Source organism: Chenopodium album, chromosome 2 (assembly GCF_948465745.1).
Source record: "Chenopodium album chromosome 2, dcCheAlbu1.1, whole genome shotgun sequence".
In the NCBI taxonomy this organism is placed as follows: Eukaryota; Viridiplantae; Streptophyta; class Magnoliopsida; order Caryophyllales; family Amaranthaceae; genus Chenopodium; species Chenopodium album.
The window spans coordinates 12,962,680-12,980,996 of NC_137835.1; the positions used below are offsets into that span (position 1 = coordinate 12,962,680).

The following is an 18,317-nucleotide window of genomic DNA, read 5'->3' on the forward strand; positions in this document are numbered from 1 at the left end:
AGTATATTAAATTTTTTCTAAAAAGAGTTTTTGACAAAAAACTCATAGTCAAAGGAGTATTTTTTACAAAACTCATTTTGTTAATAAGCTCTTTGTACTTTGTTTGATTTTTCGTATTTTATTTTAGTAAATATTAGAAATGATAAGAAAATAAATATATCGTAGTTAAATTTTTCATGTGGTTTACAATATTTTTTGACAATTTTATTATGAAATTAAATACGAATTATTATGTTACAAGCACTAACGATAAATATAATTATAGTGTTACACCAATAATAGTCATAAAATTACCGTGCATAGCATGAGAACTAACCTAGTAAGTCTATAAACTTATGTGTTCTGAATGATGGGACTTCTACTCTTCTTTAATCAACTTTCAAACCAATAAAAAAAAACCATATGAATGTGAATGAATTTTTCAATCCCAAACACTGTGGAGGAAACCATTATGTTGGAATTTAGCAATTGATAAGAAATGATATTATATAAAGATACCATTTAAACAAACAAAAACTTTTGCATGCCCCCGGTGTATAATAATTTTATTGTACATCGAACATTTTGCGAAAAGTGACCCTTTTTTTTTTTACAAAAGTGACCCAAATTTTCACAAAATTAAAGTGACCCTTTTTCCCACAAAAGTAACCCCTTTTTTCATAAAAATGACCCATTTTCACAAAAGTGACCTTTTTTCCCACAAAAGTGACCCTTTTTTCACAAAAGTGACCCTTTTTTCACAACAGAATTAAGCTACATATGCAAAACAGAATATCAAAATCAACAAAAATAAACACAAAATTAACAATAGTCATGAAAAAACAGTACAATCACTCAAACAAATTAAAAGTCGTCGTCGAAACCACCACTAGCGACGCCGATAGCGCTGAAACCATCGCCGATTCCACCATTTTTGACCATCTCACCGAGCAAAGCGACGACGACTCTTTCTTCGAGTTAGCTAGAGCTCACTTTACCTTCTTTCGACTTCAAAACTTCTCTCTCCACTCCTTGCTCAAAAAATTCATCCAAAAACTTCTACAATTGTGTAGAAGAGAAGGAATCTGAATTGAAGAATTGAGGGAAAATAAGATGAAAATGGAAGCATATGAAGAAGAGAAAGAAAGTAAAGTATAAACAAGAGAGAGAAAGTACCATATGAAGAAGAGACAGAAATTAAAGTAGAATATGAGGAAAAGAGAGAAAATAATGTTTGTAACAAATTCTATGCCAACAACTGGAAGCTCGTGTACTGTGACTGAATTTGGTGGAGTAACAAATTTATTTCTATTTGTTACCGCCGCGACGCTGCGCCATACACAAATATAGTGTACACCGGGTTTTTATAAAAAGTTTGTGTTAAACAAATTAAACTCATGCCCAAATTGTGTTTTCTTACGAAATTTTCATTGGCACTAACAACCCAAATTCATGAAACTTAGGTTTGAGACGGTTTTCAAGTGATGATAGAGAGAACTCTCACGGTTTTCTTTTTTTTTTTTTTTTACACGGGTGCTAGGAAAGTCAATTTTAAACATTTAACCTCACTCTATCGAATTAGGTTTTCATTCCTTAAAGGTGATGCAGTAAACGCGAGATCCAAGATGTTGCACCTATATACCAACATCCTCACAATCCTTAAAGAAGGGGGTTTCGGCGTCTTTTCCTATTCGTTGTCTTCAACTCATCAAAAATGATTTCAATTTAGTATGAAACAATAACTTAAGGAAGAAATTATAGAAAATCAGTAAAAATAATTTCACTTAGCAAAAATAATTGCAGTTCATTAAAATTAATTTCAGTTTTGTAAAATTAGTTTCATTTCAGCAAAAATAATTTATGTTCTGTAAAATTAATTTTAGTTCAGTAAAAATAAGATGAAGTGAACAAGGACTAGGTTTACTGATTTTAAATTAATCGAAATTATTTTAACTTAACTAAAATTAATTTTGCTGAATTGAAATTATTTTTACGAAATTGAAATTATTTTTAATGAATATTATTTTTTTAGGTGAAGTGAAGAGGACCTAAATTAACCTTGGTTGAATAAATTAAAGGAGTTAGTTATTTCCAACGTACAATAGCTAACTTACACTTAAAATCAACACCTTTCTTTGGAATTCTTCTTCTCTAAGCTAAGAGATCTAATAGCCAAACCTCCTCCCTATGGTGGTGAGCCTTCTCACCTAATACTATTTGAATATGTTAATGTTGAATTATCCCTAGCATGAGGTAGTGTATAACCATCACAAATTTGTGGGTTAAAATTGAAACTTAGCAAGCTAGTATTGCATTCAGCTTGCTATCCATGATAGTTTTATTATCCAAGTTGATATAATTTTGAAACCAAACTACAAGGTGAAATACATAGCTTTGAAAAACCTAATTCAATGAAATAATAAACATAATATACTAATAAATATTACAAACTTAAAGTTTATATAAGATGACGGGGACACCATGTTGGGTTGAAGGGCTATAAAAGTTGTAGGAGCATGGGTGTATGATGGTGAGATTTCAAAAGAGAAGCATTGCAAAATCATAGACAACGCCATTTTAGCCTCAATCAGTGCAAAACTTTGACCAATACAAATCCGAGGTCCCCAACCAAAGGGGAAATATGAATTAATTCCCTTAGTTGCCTTTGAAATCCCTTCTGAAAATCTATCCGGTTTGAAATCTTTGACATCTTTACCCCAAACTTCGGGATCCAAATGAGCATGGAGTATTGAAAAAGAAACTGCCACCCCGGGTGGTATAACCAAATCTCCTAACCTTGTCTCACAATCGTACACCTTTCTTGAAGTAGAAACTATAGACGGATACAACCTTAGCACCTCATACAATATCATTGTCACCTAATAAGAGCAATCACATACAAATTAAGTAATCTATGTTTTAGCATTCACTAATACTTTTTCAATCAATTTTGTGAGGATGGGTAGAGAATTTATTGTAGGTAAAAATAAAGAAAAATATACTATAAGATTTAAGACTTGAACAATTAAATGTGTCAAAGTATATTGAACAAATTAAAGATCTTACTATCTTTAAACGACTATTTAAGCCATCAAAGTCAGGGTGGTTCATGCCAAACGTAGCAAGAACCTCTTCACGAGCTCGAGTTTGCCATTCTTGGTGCTTTCCTAACAAAGCAATAGTCCATGCTAGCAACACTGAGGTAGTCTCTTGGCCAGCTAAGAAGAATAACTTGCACTCGTCGATCACCTCTTCGAAGCTCATTGCAAGATCAAGTCGCTTCTTACTACTTATTTCACTCTCACCATCACTCAATTGTTTAGCCTCTCTAGAATTTGAATCCAAGAGTATCCCCAACAAGTCATCTTTGGCCGGTTCTCCGGCTTCCATTGTTTTCTTTCTTGTGTTGATTACCTTCTTCAATAGAGTTTTTATTTCGGCATTCATCTCATCCATCCTCTTCTTGCCTTTTGTTGGCAAATAACTAGTGAACGCATATATATGATTAAATATTAATATCTAACCATATTTTATAGTCTCTAATGTTGTTGATAAAAAGTTGGTTAATTTTGTTAAAATGTTACAAGTTATAACCCTTGAAAGGTAAATAAAAATTGAGAATAAATGTAGCTTACTTCCATCCTGGGATATAAGAATATTTTATTAGACGAATAATAAGTTCCTTCTGCTCCGTGAGAAGCTCAAATATTCTTCTTCCGTCCTCAAAGCTACTGCCAAATGCAGCTCGACAAATGGCGTATGCAGTTAATTTCGTAAAATGTGGCCAAACATCTATTTCCAAAGAACCTGTTTTAGAAAATGTCTTCTCCCAGTTGTTTAATGTTTCAATGATACTGGTTTCAAATGCTGGGAGCATAAGCTGCACGAGTAGAGTGTAGTAAATCGGATTAAAACAAAGCTCAAATATTATATATGTATAGTAGTTTCAATATATCCCGTATAGTTTAGACTTATAATCACCCTACATATGTATTATACGAAGTATGCAATTTATACATGTCACGAACATGACTAGATTTGGAAAAACTAGCCTAAATTTTGATGAATTAACTTAAACTAAAGTGGTAAAAAAAAACATCTTTTATTTTCATATTGGTGATTACTTATTTAAACTCGATCCCTTTTTTTTTTTCCTCTAAAGACCTAATTCAGTATCTTAGATAGACACCTCAAAAACAATAAAACCTCCCCTCTTACAAATTTTCACTCGAATATTTCTTTTTTTTTTAATTTGAAAAGAAAGAGGGCATTAATTAATAATCAGAGAATGTGCAAAGTTTGTTTGGCTTCCCATAGGATAGCCCAAAATTACATTGTGTGCCCTAGAAATATTACCAAAGTCATAGTCTAAAGCATTAATACAGGAACTAGGAGGAACATGTATCATACAAATCTGGTTCAAAAAATGTAAAGTTCCTCTTGCATCTTTCACTCGAATAATTGAACATAATTTTTTTTTTTTTTTAATAAGCACTTGATATTGGGACAAAGGGAGTAATACCTTTAGCTTATCGAGATGAAATGCGGGGGTGAGAATTTTCCTGTGTTTAGCCCATTGATGGCCTTCATAATTTACAAGTCCAGTCGAAAATGTTTGAATAAGTGGATTTAATTTTGGTTTTCGGAATTCGTTCATCCTATTGAATCCATCCTTTATTTGCTCAGACTGTGTAACAAGTATTGTTGGCACAGGCCCCATCCAACTAAAACAATTTGAACATGCATTTATGCATTGTTGATCGATTAAGGTCTCTTGTGCATGTTCCAATTTCATTCAACTATATATATTTGGATCATAACATGCAAGACATTGAATATAATTTTCCAAATACAAACAGCTCAAATACAACATACATAATAGAACAAACTCACTCAAAAGCTAAGGTGCACCAAATAAATAAGTTAAAAAAAATAAACATTACCGGATTTGATAAGAAGTCGATGGAGTAAGGGTTGAATACGATGGTAATAATCATGAGTAAAAGGAATGGGTTTCACTATAGCTTCACTACGCAATTGGGAGGCTTCCTTCATGTCTCCGATCAAAAACCGGTACGAGTTTCCAACAAGACCTTGTTGTCGAAGCGATTTCTCTAAACTTTTGGGCGTAAACCAAATAGAGTTTATTACTTTCAACAGCCATCTCAATACCACAATGCACAACAAAACACAAAGTGCATTCGCAATCAAACTTTGGCTCTCGAAAATGATCATCATTTGATCTTTAGTTTTTTATTTGGTGTACTCAAAGTCTCAAACAGTCAAACTATGAAAATAGACATGACTTATTATATACTTGTACTTGGTTACATATCCTTCATCCAGACTCGAGGAACACGAGAGCTTAGTTAACAACTTTGTATTTAATGTAACAAGTACTTACTGAAAAAACAAATTGGAGAATAAAAAAAAATGACGTAAGAAGTACTACATTGGACGGAGTACTTAATATTTTAATGTACTTGGATTTATAAGCAGATTGGAGAATCAAATACTTTTACGATCTTGCTCACATAGTCACATGGGCCCAATCTCGTGCTTGATTGGATTTTAATGACAAATAGTATTGTACATACAAAGATACAATTAACATGGCACAAAAATTGGTGTACTTCTGAAAATATAATTTTTTTTATTACGTGCATGTTTGTTTGATTAACCATAAAAATATGTGAGTAGTAGATATTCATCAAAAAATTTTAAATAGGCTGATTGTTCGGTTGATGGTATAATGTACTACCTCCGTTAATTTTTATGTGCAACTTTGGAATATTTTATATCTCACAAATAATATCCCAAAATTGCACATAAAAATTAACAGAGGTAGTAATGATGAAGTGTTTGTTTGATTAACCTTTAAAATGAGGGTAGTTGATATTCACAAAATGACAAATTAGAGTAAAAGAGAGAATGAATGGCTTGCATAACTTGATTATTATTCATCAATAGGTTGGGTATTTATACAAAATCTAAACTCATAAGATAGGAAACAATCTTTCTACAAGCATAACCATAAATCCTAACTACGGAAAATATATCACACATATATTCCGATATCTCATATCTCTAACACCCTCCCACATGTAATGAGAATAACACGAACGTTGCAATTGGAAAGTCTTCATTTTGTTGAAGTCGATCAAGTTGCACTACTCAATTGATGTCGCCTTCAAATTTTATTTTATTTCTCTTTTTGAATGATGAGAACATTCATCTTTTCGAACCCTTCAATCATTGATCAAGCAAGAACGTCACTCTTTTCGAACCTGCAAATATAATAATTTTTGGTTTTTCTAGAGCAAAACCGAGCTCCAATCAAATATTTGTTTTTCAGAGTAAACCACACTCAAATCTCTTAATGGTCTTTTAGAGTAAACCACACTCAAATCTCTTAATGGTTTTTTTTAGAGTAAACCACACTCAAATCTCTTATTTGTTTTTTTATGTTTGGAGTAAACTACACTCAAATCTCTTATTGGTTTTACTTTAGAGAAAAACCAAATTCATATCCAAAAGGAGCAAAATCATGCTTGAATCAACTCACACAAAAAAAATTTGCACATCGGAATTTTTGGGTAAAATTTATGAATCCTGCCGGTGATTTTAACTTTCTAACCCACTGGTAAGGGGAAAATTTTTGTGAACGGTCCCAAGATTTAACCTGCTCTTGATACCATGACAATTAGGGTGGAGAGAAAATAGAATGGTTTGTTATTATTCATCGATAGGTTTAGTATTTATACAAAACCTAAGCTCATAAGATAGGAAACAATCTTCCTAAAAGATATACTAGCATAATCATAAATCCTATCTATGGAAAATATATTACGCATATATTTTCCAATATCTCATATGTCTAACATAAAAACATTTAATTAGGGCGATTGTTTGGTGAGTTAATGAAAAAATTTAATACTTGAGGAAGTAGAAAATTATGGGAATAAGAACATCTCACAAAACATGAAGAAGTAAACAACCTTAGTTTGAAGCAGAAAATCTTGCGTAGATCTGGTCCACAATAATATTCTTGTAGACCTATGGTTTATATACATGGCGCTACATTGAACATAGTGACTCTACTATTAACTTAGTACTCCCTTCGTGTTTAAATAATTGTTAATGTTTGACCAAACACGTATGTCGAGATACAAGTTTGATCATTCATTTATCTAATTATATGTTAGTAAAATTGATTGTAGGAAAAGTGATATTATTTAATATTAAAGTATACATTATAACGAATCCAACAATGTATTATACAATAACATTTGTTTTTTTTTTAATATATTAGCAAATTAATAAAGTCAAAATCGTTATGTGAATAGTGAAAAAAGTCAAAGTGTAACACTTATTAAAACACAGTGGGAGTAACCTTATTTTTAACTTGGTTCTTTTTCTTAAAACTTGTGTGACTAAAGTACGACGTTATGTTGAATAGTGATCTTTATTATTCATATTGACCATTATATTAAAATTTTCATTAAAAAAATTAACCTCTTATAGCTTTTATAATGTCACTATGACTTTTATTTAAACATAATAACCTTTATTTTAATGATAATGACCTTTAAAGTTATGGAAAATTACATCCTGCTTCATAATTTGAAGAGGTTACATAAGTCATACTTCATCCTATCTTAAATAAAAAACGAAAATTGGAAACTAATAATCTCACCTTTGCCTTTTCGAAATCCCAAACAATCCCACCTTTCGAAATCCCAAAACAATCTCACCTTATACCCTCATCTTCTTAAAATGAGTGTTTTACCGGTTTGTGAAATTGGTAACTTGTTTTAGAAGGTGACTTGCCATATGTCACCTTCTAATTGGTCTAATTTTAATTTAAATTATAAAAAATTCCCTTTCCTGCTCCTCACCACCGCCTTCCCAGCTCCCCACCACCGCATTCCCTGCCTTCCACCACCACTGCATTAGACACCACATGATCACTACCCCCTCCCCTTTCCCTTATTAGAGTCGGTTTGATTATATTTGTTAATATTGTATTTATGTTAAGTTTATCTTATTAGGAGTTTTAGGCAAGTTAGGTTTCCTATTGTATTGTGTATATATATGTGTGATTATTATCAATGCAAAGGCTAAGCCATTTTCTCTACAATATTCTTGAGTTTAACATGGTATCACACCTCCCTTTTCCGATTTAACTGCCATCGTAACCCAGAAAAGTGGAAACTGCCATGATAGTGGAAACAAATTTTATAAGTAGTCACAAGTTTGCAACTGCCATGGTTTACTTTTGGTATTTAGGTTTAATTTTCTGGGTTTGGGTTTAATTTTCTGGCTCCGATCCTTCGCCATCGATTTTTGGGTTTGAGTTTAATTTTCTAGGTTTGGGTTTCATGGGTGGTCGATTTTCGGGAAAGGAGTGGTTGTTTTTAAGGGTATGGGTGGTGGAGAGAAGGGAAGGAGGAGATGTGGTGGTCGAGGGTGGTTGTTGTGGTGGTGGCGAGGGTGAATTTGAGGTGGAATGGGAGGGAAAGTAGAGTGTCGGTTGGAGGCGTGAGAGTCGAGTTGGAATTGTTGGGTTAGGTTGGAGTCCATACCGAGGATTGCGGAGGAGGTGGTGGGGTGGAGGTGGATGAGGAGTAGAGAGAGGATTGTGGTGGTGGTCGAAGACTAAGTGGTGGTGAGCATTTTGTTTGATTAAGGTTGGTGAGTGTTTCAAGGTGGTCAGGGGCTGGTGTGGTGGTGGCTATGGAAAGGTATGGTGTGGTGGCCATGGAAGAAGCTTGTAGAAGGGAGACTTGAGGTTGAAGAAGCTAAGAGATTTAAAAAAGGAAAAAAAAAAAAAAAAACTGCTAAACAAGTTGAAGGTTAAAAGGCCTGTTTTAAAAGGATGGAGGCATAAGGTGGGATTATTTTGGGATTTCAAAGAGGTGGGATTAATTTGAACAAAAAAGGTATAGGTGAGATTATTAGTTTCCAATAAAAAAAAATAAAAAATCGATATCTAAAGGTGCTACTAATGGTTCTTTGAAGCTAACTAAGCTCAAAGGAAATTGAATTCCATCTCATAAATTAAAAATCACCGGAAAATACAAAAAGTCGCAAATATAATTTAAAAAGTTATGATTAATTCTAAAATTGGGATTAGGAAAAATTGAATTTTGGTACCTTAAAAATGGGGGTTGTTGAATTTTGGTACCCGTTTAAAACTTTATTTTATTTTGGTACCCATCAAAGTCACAAAATATAGGTTTTGGTACCTCCGTCCATGTTCCGTTAAGTTTTCCGTTAGTGGGGTCCATTATCTAATTATTTAATAATTTAATTTAAATAAAAAAATAAATAAACTTTAAAAAATAATTAAAAAAAACTTTAAAAAAATTATAAAAAAGAAAAACCCAATCACCCACTGGCACCCCTCCCCGTGAGCCACCCTCCCTCCTCCCCATGCCGCTGCCGGTGCCCAAATATGCCTCGGGCACTAGCAAGCCCACCTCCTCCCTTTCCCTCCTCTAATCTCAGCCACAACAACTGCTAAACCACCACACATGCCCCACAATTGCCCTCCAAAACAACCATCGTTCGCCGAAAACAACCCCCTCCCCTGTTCGTCGACCTCCTCCCTCCCCTTTAAACAACCATCATCCCCTTTTCGCCGCCCCTTGAAACCCTAAAACCCACCTGAAACAACTCGAAAAACAAAACTTGTTTAGGGTTTTTAAACAACCCAGAAAACGTTTGGTTCTCTGGGTTGTTTCATGTTGGTAATTTTGTGGGTGATGCGCGAATTGGAGGCGAATAGGAGTTTCGAATGGTGGTGGTTGCGGCTGGAGTTTGTTCAGCGGCTTTGGTGGCTGCGTGCAAGTGGGTAGTTATGGTGGCGAATTGTAAGTGGATGTTTCATTGCGTGCAAGGGAGTAGTGTTGGTGGCTGTTTTGGAGGGCAGTTGTGTGGCGGTGTGTGGTTGCGTGCAAGGGGGTAGTTTAGGTGGTAGTGGTGTGTGGCGAGACGAGGTGGTTGCGTGGGTGGTTTGTGGCTAGAAGGTGGCTAAGGGGTGGCTGAAGGTGGCATAACCCCACCAATGAAAAACTTAACTGATCATGGACAGAGGTACCAAAAGATTTTGGTTTTAAATTTTAATGGATACCGAAATTTAAAAAGTTTTAAACGGTACCAAAATTCAACAGCCCGCATTTTTGAGGTACCAAATTCCAAGTTTTCCTTGGAATTATAATGAGCTATTAAATCGGAAAATCATGTGAATAACATAATCAATTATGAAAATAAAATACTTGTGATCTCACAGGGGCCAGAATCCGGTGAAGGATGGTGCAGGATAAGAGGAGGTTTAAGCGTTGAAATCGGAAATAGAATCAACGGCAGAAATGGAGGACTCGGAAGTAATAGCATGTTTGAGAGAACCATGAATTATCGGCTATGATGAAGTAAAATTTATATCAAAAATTAGAAATGCCTAAGATTTCTGTTTCCATTGATTCTGGAATCGATGTTCTTCCTAATCTTCAACCTTTGAGTGTTATAACACACATAGAAGAAAGAGGATGAGGAAGGAAAGATGTCTGCAATTTTGGAGAAGGGATGGAGATGACCCCAATTCAACTTCAGTTGTAATGGCTAGATAATTTAAACGACAATTGCTTGGTCTTAAAATTGTACATATTTTGTACTTGATCTCGGCCTTCAAGGAAAACAAAAAAGAAAACAAAAAAAGAAATTTTTATTCAATGCTTCCCCAATAACCTGCTACAACAGGAAATAAGTTGAATACAAAGTTTAGTACTCTGACTGCAACAAGTGAAAGTTGAGTACCCAATCTGCAACTTTGGCAATAGTTTAGTACCTAGCTTTATAGTTCACTCCTATAAAAAGTCTGTTTTGTGGAATGCTCCAAAATAAATATTTAAAAAGAACTATCCACAAATGCAAAAACATTGTCTAGCCATATACTTTAACGGATTCCATTTACATTTGTCGTTTGCGGAGCCTACAATTTCGTTTCCTCCCCACTTCACTTCAATTGAACTATCGGACTCCTCTCTCATTAAATTTCACTCCATTTTCTTTTGCCATCTCCCTCTAACCTAGGCAAATCAAACTGGTCAAATTAACACTAGCTAATTTGTAATAACTCTATGTCATTCTAATATTTCTTCATCAACCCAATTGAAAAATGTCACCTCATCATGTTTACTCAACACATCAACAAGCAACATAAGATTGTGAAAATGTATTTGTCATTTGTCACAAAACTAATTTTTGGCCTTGTTTTATTTAAAAAAATATGTCATTTGGTTATTTTTGCAAATATTATTGAACATCAAAACGTATTAATCAATATGCATTTAATCTAAATTTTATAAGTTTATTTTATTTGGTAAAAGAACTTTATTCTTCATTGTTATTAAAAAAAATGATAAAGTAATTGTATCTTGTGGATTAAAAAGAAAAAAAAAATAACTTTATAATTGCTATGCATTTTGGGATTATGAGTTACATATTTTAAATACCTATAACATATATAATGAGTAAATGAAAGAAATGAAATTAATTTTGTAATCATATTGTTGTTAAAATATACACATATAAGTTGACAATTAAAGTTTTAGAATTAATGAACACAAGCAACTTTTTTTTTTTTGTTCACATCCCTTTCCTTGCTTACCAACCCTTAAATGGTTAAACCCATGCCCTCGTAGTGGCCTCGTGCAACCAAGCAGATGATTAATGCCTACAACTCTACAAGACACCAGGAGGGTTGGTATAAACAACTCTTTTTAATATAACTTTATTATCATATCGTATATTATGTCTTTTGAGTGGTGGTTAAAGTTTTATTTTAATGAATTTGAGGTCCTGGTTTCAAACACCTACTACTAACAAATTACAATTTATTTTGTTAGGAAATATTGGTGATTAACTTCGCTAGTGGATTTCTCGTTGATAGTCTCAAGCCTGGATAAAAGAGGAGGGTTAGGATTTGCCAATGACAGTCCCAAGCCTGAATAAAGAAGAGTTATGGTTGGCTATCCCAAATAAAGAAGGGTGATGGTAGCCAGCCAGTGTAAAACTTTGTCACATCCCATGACATGAGCCAAAATGATTGAATGAGGAAATATTGGTGATTGGTTATAGTATGACATGACCTAATAATTACACTTTTCGTTTGTTATAATCACTTTGTATGCAATCTTAGTATAGCATTTCCTAGAATTAAAGGATACAATGAGTCTATAAACTTATGTATTCCAAAAGATGGGTCTTCTACTCTTCCGTAATCAACTTTCAAAACAATCAAAAAACTTTTTTTTTTTGGGTGTTTAGAGAGCCAAAAGGGTGTACACACCTACTTTTGACCTTTTGTCCCGAAAGGAAGTGCGATGATGTTACAAAAATCCGTTCTTCATGTTAGATCAAAGTTGAGGTGTTTATGGACTATGAAATGCATTATGAAGTAAGTTGAAACCCATATTTGAGACCAATTTATCCTAGAGCCTTTTCCGATTACTAATTAGGCCTAAAACATGTTCATACATGTTTAAACTTGATTAATAATGGACCCAAAAGCGGCAAATGCAATGATTGGATCCAATGCAACTTACATTGTTAAAAACCGAGCCAAACAGATAAACCAACCATCAAATTTCCGTGAAAGGCCTATACAGTTATACATATGTATAGCCCTTTCAAAGAGCTTTCCAACGGTATATTATAAGCCCAATTCCGAGTCAAAACGAAGAAGTTATGATCAAAACACTAAACCGGGCCCTAAAACGATACCCTTGCACTCCAACGGCCATAACTTTTGATCCATAACATATTTTAACCTAATTCTAAAAGCATTGGAAAGTATAAATTCAGAGCTTTCCAATGATATCTCACACACCTTAATTCAACTCCGCAATCAAAAGTTATGGAATTTTTTAAAACGCGTTTTCGTATAAGGCAAACCGCAAACCAGCGCAACTCAATTAGTTGCGAACGTTTGGCGCGCGCGACGACTCATTGAGATGCGCGCGGCACCTAGCGCAACTCAGATAGTTGCGCGCGCCGCCTGACGACGCGACTTTAAAACCCTAAACCTAAATCCCTACGCCTATAAATAGGGGTCTTCGTTCAGCTTTAAACAGACCGAAAATTCAGAATTAAAACCCTAGTATTCTCAAAACCCTAATCTCTCAACTTCTCTTACTATCATACTACTTTTTCTTCTCTCTTCCTGTAACACCCCAATAATTCTCTCTTAAAACCCGTGAATAACCTGAACAATTCCAAGAGAATTACTGGCGTGCTACCACCACGTATTCAAACGTTAAGGCTTTTTTCAGAAAATAGCAGCGGAAAAACTAAAATAAATATATATATAAGTCTAAAAACCAATAACCAAAACCAAATTAAATCTTACAACTTGGAACCCTTAAGGCCCTTATTCAAAACTGAAACCAATAGAAATAGTATGAAAGCGAAGTTGAGTTTAAATAACTTTAAATGTAAATAGTAAATAAAATAAAAAAAGTAACCAACTCTCCACTCAAGATCCCATCATCTAGAAACAGATGATGCATGTGTAAAAACCTGTGGTTAATCTGCTCCCCAATATTATGAGTGTAAAAATTGGATCGTCACATCAGGGTCATTGAAAGGCGAAGGCCATGACCAAAGAAAGACACGCACAAAAGCACGCAATCAGCAAAGCTGAGTACATACAAGCTACGAAATAAATTAAGAAATACCTAACATGTTACTAATAATCGAGCAGAAGCATCATTAAAATACAGACTCAACACATGGCTCAATTATCAAATTTATTAAGACCTCACTAGTTGATATTAACTAACTCATTTATTTATTTCATTGGATTTAGCAATAGACAAGGCTGTCCAACCCATGTCCCATTTGGAACATCAATAAAAGAAAAACTCCATGCCTCCTTTTAGAAACATCAATAAACATCCAAGACCACGGCGCGACTCTGTGACCGTAGTTAGTATGAGATCTCACCTAACTCCTAGTTTAAAAAAATAATATTTGAAATAGGAGACTCGTAGATCAGACGGCCTCGGTAAAAGTACACGACTAATACCCCATGTACCCCAACCCCTGATTGTCATTACTCCAGATGTGCACCAATCCAAAGTTTTATTGCTCATCCATCTTGCACTTTACGTGATTTACAGGTTTAGACTTGATGATGACTCACATACATTACAATACAAACATTCCAAACACAATTCAATCAAACAAGGCAAATTCCCAATTTAAATTCTGGATTTATTAGTGACAAACAACATTTATTATTTATTCCTTTACTACCTCGGTGTATAAACACCTTGAGTGCATAAGGCACTCCAAAACCTTAACCTCGTCTTATAAGACTTGAATTCTTCCTTTACTCATCCTGTTTGCATAATCATGAATGAGTAATAAATTAATCTTTACACCAATCACATACCTTTGCCTCTAAGCGCACCTTGCATAATTAGAGCACAAATAATACTTGCAATATAAAATAGTGCACATCATTTGAAATTCACAATGTATAACCAAACAATTTAACCCAGTCAATCCTATACATGATACTAAGTTCTCGATCCGTCCTTAAATATGCACCTATAAGCAAGGTTTCGTAACTTGTACGTACCTTGTGTAAACAATCCGGTTGGCCACTTTAAAACTAGAAGTCGCCTTCTACAAAGTCCTCTCCTAAACCAAACAATGAGAAATAAATCAATACTCAAGCAAATAAATTTACAGCAATACTAAACTACTTTAAAACCTCTTAAATCATCAAAATAAAGCCTTTAAATTGTCCCCAATAGTCAAAGTTTATAATATAACATCCCAACTATAAGTTTATATGTTAAAATTATGAAAATATAGTGTATAACAAGAAATTAAAGCAGCTTTAAAGTAAGTAAATAAATCTGAAAATTTGGTTTAAATATATAAAATAACCCCATAAGCATAATTACTTGAAATAATCATTATATAGCAAGTTAGTGTGTTAAAAACCCAAAAATATATCAATTCAATGTAATTAGAGGCTTCAAAATAAAAAGTATGAAATCTGAAAATTTGTACTTGAAGTTGTAATTTAAAGTTCAAAGCTTTTTAATCATAAAATACCCACAATGATTATTTTATAGGCTTAGAAGCATAAAAAGCATGAAAATAACATATATTGCTCATAAAAATCAAACTTTAATAATATGAAAATTTATATATAATCAAAATAATCATACTTTGATGTAATTTAAACATAGAATAATTAGATAACTTGATTAGTACGTTATCAAACCCTAAAACATGAAAAATCATGGTTTAAACCCTAAATTATACAACATATATAATCTGAAATTTTATATAATAGTTTAAACAGGCTAAAACTCAAAAATTTATAATCTTTTATAAATTAAACATACTATCAAACCCTAATAACAATAATTTAGAATTGAAATCAAATAAAAATTGAAGCTTTAAATCAAAATAACAAAATAAAAGAAGAGAAAACAAGAGGAAGAAAGGAGAGAGGAGGGGGCGAACTGGTGGCTGCCTGTGGTGGCTGGAGAACGCCGGTGCAGCAGGGCGGCGCGGCGGTGGTCTGAGTGGTGGTGCGGTGGTGCAGGCGGGTGGTGCAAGCGGTGGCTTTGGGACAGCAGCTTCAAGGTTGAAGTTTTTGTTGTTTTTTTTCTTTTTTTCTTTTGTGAGTACGTGAAGAGGAGGAAAGAAAAGTTCGGGGAAATAAGGGTTTTGGGGTTTTATATACTTTGTGGGCTTGGTCTTCAAAATCAAGTGGGAGTAGAAATTTGTATTTGGGCTTAGATGGAAGTTTAAGCTCTCTTTATTCATTTTTGGGTTACTAACACCATTGATAAAATATGTTGGTGTATAGGAAAAGAGAATTTCAATTGGATTAATGCTTATTAATTTAACATAAATCAAATAAATTTTGCATAAAATAATTTATTAATGAAAATAAAATAAAATATTTATTTAAATAATACAGAAATATATAATAATTTATTCTAAAAATTATGGGGGATTACACTACCCAAATACTTTCCAACCCTAATTGAATCCATTGAAGTCCTTGGAGGTAAGAAGAAGAAAGAAAGTCCATAAACACATTAAACGGAGATTTAACATAAAAGAACGGTTAGTTTCCTGAGCACTTAGATAAATCACTTTTCCTTTATTGTTTAAATAACTTTAATTGAATAAATAGTGTTGTTTGATTACTTTAAACAAACTTTTAATTAATTAATTCACATAGTATTCTTTTGTTAATCAAGAATAGAATTTAATAATTAATTATTGTTTTATCACTTAAGACAAGGCGAATATTGTTTATTTTGTTCTTTTCACGAATATTGATTAAACAAAGAATAACTACTTTCGCAATATAATTCCTACGTGATTAATGCTTGTAAATAAAATCAATTAACTTAGTCTTTAGGTATCACGTTGCATATATTGTTTGGTAATGAAATTGTGAAAAAGGAAGAACTAGTAGAGGCCGTACTAGGGCTAAGATAGCGATTCCCCTCTAAAGGGAACGTTATCTTAGTACCCTCGCTCCCGAACTCATTTCTGGTTTATGTAGACCAATTTGGGCATGGGTAAACTTACAATTCGTGCTAATTATTCCTTGAACTCTACTTGGGAGAAAGGCATGAACGAGGTTTATGAGTTTTCCTAAAACTCATTGGCGACTCCTACTTGTTTCTTACAAAAAACGTGATGAGAGTATCATTTCTAATTCAAAGTCTCCCAAACACTCAGGAATTCAAATCCTAATACACCCTAACAAGTGTAAAGTCCTAGGCTTTTAAATGGCCATGGGCATCTAAGGAAGGACCTCATACGATGGGATCACCCTCCTTACAAAGGGAGAAGGTAGTGTTGTCAAATTTCAAACCGAAATCGTTTAACTGCCCAAAACCAACCAACCCAAATGAGAACCGAATCGATTAAAAATCGATTTTTTAAAACCGAAAACCAACCCGAACTGTATTTAAGTAAATCTGAAACCAAACTGATCCGAATAATGTCAAATCGTATAAGAACCGAACCCGTTAACAAACAGAACCAGTTCTAAACCGAATTGAATTCAAACCGAACCGAAAAAGAACCGAACCGTTTCCAACCCAAAACTGTTTCCAACTCGAACCGTTTGAATCGAGGTAATAAAAACCGTTTTCACCAAACCGTTAACAAACTGCAACCCGTTTACACTGAACCGTTTACAAACCGAACCGTCTATAAATCAAACTGTAATTTCGATGTCACAACTCATCAAATCATGATTATGACATATCAATTAGATGATTAAATAAGCAGCTAATAACCTGATAGTAAAACAATAATAATACATTAATACACCAACTTTTATAATCTACTTCATAATAAACTAGTAAGATCAGTATCACTAAACTTGAAAATAACATGATATGTATTTATAAAATCGATGAGAATTTGTATATAATATGATGCCTAAATATGAAGTGATGAAGTCTCGGCTTAATATAGAACTTGTTAACCAGCAAAAGGTTAGCAAGTACTATCAAATTTCAAACCAAAATCGTTTAACTGCCCAAATCCAAACGACCCGATAAAAAACCGACTTTTTGAAATAAAAAACCGTTCCGAACCATAATTTAGTAAACGCAAAATGAAACTGATCTGAATAACATTAAAACGTATTAGAGCCGAACCCGTTAACAAACCGAACCAGTTATAAACCAAACTAAAATAAAACTAAACCGAAAAAGAACCGAACCGTTTCTAACTCAAAACCGTTTCCAACTCGAAACAGTTTGAACTGGTATAAAAACCGTTTACACCGAACCGTTAAAAAATCGCAACCCGTCTGCACTGAACCGAATTAAAACCGCTTGAGAATAAACCGGAGCCGAATCGAACCGATGATTAATTAAACCGAATAGACACCGACCCGTAAGATACTTGAACCGATTTCAAACCGACCCAATTAACCTACCCGACCCAATTAACCGATTTCAAATCGAAACCGAACTGTCACACCGATTTGACAGTACTAGGCAAGGGTGATAAGAATCGATCCCAAAATCATCTGAAATTGAAAGGGAAACTCTAACCACTTGAGATATCCCTCACTCTCAATATAAAACAGAATATATATATATATATATATATATATATATATATATATATATATATATATATATATATATATATATATATATATACACGAATGAATTTTTCAAGTAGATTGCTAAACACCGCCAACAAAAATGATCACCACCGCCAACATTTGGTGTGAATGGACAATCGTACCCTTACTACTTCACCAT

At 33.6% G+C, this 18,317-nt stretch overlaps 1 pseudogene across 1 annotated transcript; it reads right to left on the reverse strand.

Annotated features, from left to right (window-relative positions):
* Positions 1 to 2,430: 2,430 nt before the first annotated feature.
* On the reverse strand, positions 2,431 to 3,562 carry LOC145583250 (echinocystic acid 23-monooxygenase-like; annotated as a pseudogene). The gene is made up of 2 exons (XR_014100095.1): positions 3,046 to 3,562; positions 2,431 to 2,858 (listed from the first exon to the last, which is right to left on the reverse strand). The product of XR_014100095.1 is annotated as an echinocystic acid 23-monooxygenase-like (transcript).
* Positions 3,563 to 18,317: the final 14,755 nt, after the last annotated feature.